Below are 6,000 nucleotides of genomic sequence, written 5' to 3'. Positions count from 1 at the left end.
CATCAGCTCGTTAAAAAAAAAAAGAGATAAAAGGCAAATAGATCACAAAAAAATGAAAGCTTTAGAGTTTATGTATGGAAAGAATTTAAAGCAATAAAAAATATAAGAAAATAAAATTTACTCTCTCACCACAAATGAACACAAAAATGTTTCTCTCCAAGTTTCGAAAGTTCCACTAGATTAACCCTATTAGCTCGGTATTTTTTTAGAAAGAGATTTTTCTACACATGTTTAAATAAATGGATATACCTTCTTGAAACATGTTAAAGATGCAAATGACCTATGGATCCAAACCTTTTAAAGAGAATAACACTAAATTCTCAAGTGAATGTGCGGTGGGATATTTACCCGAGTCAAACAAGCCATTATTTTACTCATTTCCATAAAGCTAACCTAACGATCATAGATGATATTTAAGTTATTTATCATGCGTAACGGGCTATATTTTTGTAAGGAATGAGTTATGGATTGCGAGTCAACACTCAGTTAAAAATCCCCCGCCTCCCCATTTTCCCAACGATTGCCGAACTTGATATATAAAAACTAAAAAGAGTTTACAGTCCCTAAAAATTATAAACACTTTTTCGAATTATCTCTCTCAACATTTGTGCATTGTGCATATCCATTTTAGATGTATACTTTTTTCTTAAATATAAAATTCAGCTTTCACTTTCCCATCATTTTGTAAACAAAGAAGGAGATAAAAGGCAAATAGATCACAACAAAATGAAAATTTTAGATGTATGGAAAGAATTTAAAATAATAAAAAATTGTAAGTAAATAAAATTTATTAACTCCACGAATGAACACAAAAATTTTGCTATCCAAGTTTGGGAAATTCCACTAGATCAACCCTATTAGCTCGGTATTTTTTTAGAAAGAGATTTTTCTACACAAGTTTAAATAAATGGATATGCATTCTTGAAACATGTTAAAGATGAAAAGGACCTATGATACAAACTTTTTAAAGAGAATAACATTAAATTATCGTGTGAACGTTGGGTGGTATATTTACCCGAGTCAAACAAGCCATTATTTTATAAATTTACATAAAGCTGACCTAAAGATCATTAATGATTTTAAAGTAATTTATCATGCATAACGGGCTATATTTTTTAAAGGAATGAGTTATGGATTGGGAGTCAACACTCAGTTAAAAATCCCCTGCCTCCCCCTTTTCCCAACGATTGCCGAACTTGATATATACAAACTAAAAAGAGTTTACAGTCATTAAAAATTATAAACACTTTTTGGAATTATCTCTCTCTACATTTGTGCATTGTGCATATCCATTTTAGATGTAACCTTTTTTCTTAAATATAAACTTCAGTTTTCACTTTCTCATCATCTCGTAAACAAAAAGGGAGATAACAGGCAAATAGATCACAACAAAATGAAAATTTTAGATGAATAGAAAGAATTTAAAGCAATAAAAAATGTAAGTAAATAAAATTTATTAACTCCATGATTGAACACAAAAAAGTTTCTATCCAAGTTTTGGAAATTCCACTAGATCAACCCTATTAGCTCGTTATTTTTTTAGAAAGAGATTTTTCCACACATGTTTAAATAAATGGATATGCACACTTGAAAGATGTTAAGGATGCAAATGACCTTTGGATCCAAACCTTTTAAAGAGAATAACATTAATTTCTGAAGTGAACGTGCGGTGGGATATTTACCCGAGTCAAACAAGCCATTATTTTACTCATTTCCATAAAGCTGACCTAACAATCATAGATGATTTTAAAGTTATTTATCATGCGTAACGAGCTATATTTTTGTAAGGAATGAGTTATGGATTGCGAGTCCACACTCAGTTAAAAATCCCCCGCCTCCCCTTTTCCCAACGATTGCCGAACTTGATATATAAAAACTAAAAAGAGTTTACAATCCCTAAAAATTATAAATACTTTTAGGAATTATCTCTCTCAACATTTGTGCATTGTGCATATCCATTTTAGATGTATACTTTTTTCTTAAATATAAAATTCAGCTTTCATTTTCCCATCATCTCTTAAACAAAGAAGGAGATAAAAAGCAAATAGATCACAACAAAATGAAAATTTAGATGCATGGAAAGAATTTAAAAAAATAAAAAAATGTAAGTAAATAAAATTTATTAACTCCACGAATGAACACAAAAATTTTGCTATCCAAGTTTGGGAAATTCCATTAGATCAACCCTATTAGCTCGATATTTTTTTAGAAAGAGATTTTTATACACATGTTTAAATAAATAGATATGCATTCTTGAAACATGTTAAGGATGCAAATGACCTATGGATACAAATTTTTTAAAGAGAATAACATTAAATTCTCGTGTGAACAAGCGGTGGTATATTTACCTGAGTCAAACAAGCCATTATTTTAAAATTTTAAATAAAGCTGACCTAACGATCATAGATGATTTTAAAGTAATTTATCATGCGTAACGAGCTATATTTTTGAAAGGAATGAGTTATGGATTGGGAGTCAACACTCTGATAAAAATCCCCTGCCTCCGCCTTTTCCCAACGATTGCCGAACTTGATATATACAAACTAAAAAGAGTTTACAGTCCTTAAAAATTATAAACACTTTTTGGAATTATATCTCTCTACATTTGTGCATTGCGCATATCCATTTTAGATGTAAACTTTTTTCTTAAATATAAACTTCAGTTTTCACTTTCCCATCATCTCGTAAACAAAAAAGGAGATAAAAGGCAAATAGATCACAACAAAAATAATATTTTAGATGAATAGAAAGAATTTAAATTAATAAAAAAATTTAAGTAAATAAAATTTATTAACTCCATGATTGAACACAAAAACATTTCTATCCAAGTTTGGGAAATTCCACTAGATCAACCCTATTAGCTCTGTATTTCTTTAGAAAGAGATTTTTCTACACATGTTTAAATAGATGGACATGCACACTTGAAAGATGTTAAAGATGCAAATGACCTATGGATCCAAAAGTTTTAAAGAAAATAACATTAAATTCTCAAGTGAACGTGCGGTGCGATATTTACCCGAGTCAAACAACCCATTATTTTACCCATTTACATAAAGCTGTCCTAACGATCATAGATGATTTTTAAGCGATTTATCATGTTTAACGGGCCTTTTTTGGAAGGAATGAGTTATGAATTGGGAGTCAACACTCAGTTAAAATCCCCCGCCTCCCTCTTTTCCCAATGATTGCCGAACTTGATATATAAAAACTAAAAAGAGTTTACAATCCCTAAAAATTATGAACACTTTTTGGAATTATCTCTCTCTACATTTGTGCATTGTGCATATCCGTTTTAGCTCAATAATTTTTTCTTAAATATAACTTGAGTTTTCATTTTCCCATCATCTCGTAAACAAAAAAAGAGATAAAAGGCAAATAGATCGAAACAAAATGAAAATTTTAGAGTTTATGTAGGGAAAGAATTTAAACCGACAAAAAAATGTGAGTAAATAAAATTTATTCACTTACCACAAATGAACACATAATTTTGGTATCCATGATTGGGAAATTCCACTAGATCAACCCTAATAGCTCGGTATTTTTTAGATAGGGATTTTTCCACACATGTTTAAATAAACTGATACGCATTCTTGAAACATGTTAAAGATGCATATGAGCTAAAAATCCAGACCTTTTAAAGAGAATAACATTAAATTCACAAGTGAATGTGCGGTGGGATATTTACCCGAGTCAAACAAGCCATTATTTTACTCATTTACTTAAAGCTGACCTAAGGATCATAGATGATTTTAAAGTGATTTATCATGCGTCACGGGCTAGATTTTTGTAAGGAATGAGTTATGAATTGGGAGTCAACGCTCAGTTAAAAATCCCTTGCCTCCCCCTTTTCCCAACAATTGCCGAACAAGATATATAAAAACTAAAAAGAGTTTACAATCCCTAAAAATTCCAAACAGTTTTTCGAATTATTTCTCTCAACATTTGCGTATTGTGCATATCCATTTTAGATGTATACTTGGTCTAAAATATAAACATGAGTTTCATTTTCCCATCGTCTCGTAAATAAAAAGAGAGATAAAAGGCAAATAGATCACAACAAATGAACACAAAAATTTTTCTATCCAAGTTTGGGAAATTCCACTAGATCAACTCTATTAGCTCGGTATTTATTTAGAAAGTGATTTTTCAACACATTTTTAAATAAACGGATACGCATTCTTGAAACATGTTAAAGATGCAAATGACCTAAGGATCCAAACCTTTTAAAGAGAATAAGATTAAATTCTCAAGTGAACGTGCGGTAGGATATTTACCCGAGTCAAACAAGCCATTATTTTACTCATTTACATAAAGTTGACCTTGCGATCATAGATGATTTCAAAGTGATTTATCATGCGTCATGGGCTATATTTTTTTAAGGAATGAGTTATGAATTGGGAGTCAACACTCAATTAAAAATCCCCCGCCTCCCCCCTTTTCCCAACGATTGCCGAACTTGATATAAAGAAACTATAAAGAGTTTACAATCCCTAAAAATTATAAACACTTTTTGGAATTATCTCTCTCTACATTTGTGCGTTGTGCATATCCATTATGGACGTACACTTTTTTCTTAAATAAAAACATGACTTTTCACTTTCCCATCATCTCGTAAACAAAAAAAGATATGAAAGGAAAATAGATCACAAAAAAATGAAAATTTAGAGTTTATGTATGGAAAGAATTTAAAGCAGTAAAAAAAAGTAAGTAAATAAAATTTATTCACTCACCACAAATGAACACAAAATTTTTGCTATCCAAGTTTGGGAAATTCCACTAGATCAACCCTATTAGCTCGGTATTGTTTTGGAAAGAGATTTTTCTACACATGTTTAAATAAATGGATAAGCATTTTTGAAACAAGTGAAAAATGGAAATGACCAATGGATCCAAACCTTTTAAAGAGAATAACATTAAATTCTCAAGTGAACGTGCGGTGGGATATTTACCCGAGTCAAACAAGCCATTATTTTACCCATTTCCATAAAGTTGACCTAACGATCATAGATGATTTTAAAGTTATTTATCATGTGTAACGGGCTATATTTTTTTAAGGAATGAGGTATGAATTCGGAATCAACATTCAGTTAAAATACCCGCCTCCCCCTTTTCCCAACGATTGCCGAACTTGATATATAAAAACTAAAAAGAGTTTACAATCCCTTAAAATTATGAACACTTTTTGGAATTATCTCTCTCTACATTTGTGCATTGTGCATATCCATTTTAGATCTATACTTTTTTCTTAAATATAACTTCAGTTTTCACTTTCCCATCATCTCGTAAACAAAAATGATATAAAAGGCAAATAGATCGAAACAAAATAAAATTTTTAGAGTTTATGTAGGGAAAGAATTTAAAATAACAAAAAAATGTGAGTAAATAAAATTTATTCACACACCACAAATGAACACAAAATTTTGGTATCCATGTTTGGGAAATTCCACTAGATCAACCCTAATAGCTCGGTATTTTTTTAGATAGTGATTTTTCTACACGTTTAAATAAATTGATACGCATTCTTGAAACATGTTAAAGACGCAAATGACCTAAAGATTCAAACTTTTTAAAGAGAATAACATTAAATTCACAAGTGAACGTGCAGTGGGATATTTACACAAGTCAAACAAGCCATTATTTTACTCATTTACATAAAGCTGACCTAACGATCATAAATGATTTTAAAGTGATTTATCATGCGTCACAGGCTATATTTTTGCAAGGAATGAGTTATGAATTGGGAGTCAACGCTCAGTTAAAAATCCCACGCCTCCCCCTTTTCCTGACGATTGACGAACATGATATATAAAAACTAAAAAGAGTTTAGAATCCCTAAAAATTCCAAACAATTTTTGGAATTATCTCTCTCAACATTTGTGCATTGTGCATATCCATTTTAGATGTATACTTTCGCTAAAATATAAACTTGAGTTTCACTTTCCCATCGTTTCGTAAATAAAAAAAGAGATAAAAGGAAAATAGATCACAAAAAAATGAAAA

The sequence above is a fragment of the Aristolochia californica genome, unplaced genomic scaffold, assembly GCF_029961685.1.
Source record: "Aristolochia californica isolate CCGP_79_NKW_82.1479 unplaced genomic scaffold, dmAriCali1.0.hap1 SCAF_8, whole genome shotgun sequence".
Classification (NCBI taxonomy): Eukaryota; Viridiplantae; Streptophyta; class Magnoliopsida; order Piperales; family Aristolochiaceae; genus Aristolochia; species Aristolochia californica.
Note: the sequence above shows the minus strand (reverse complement) of the source record.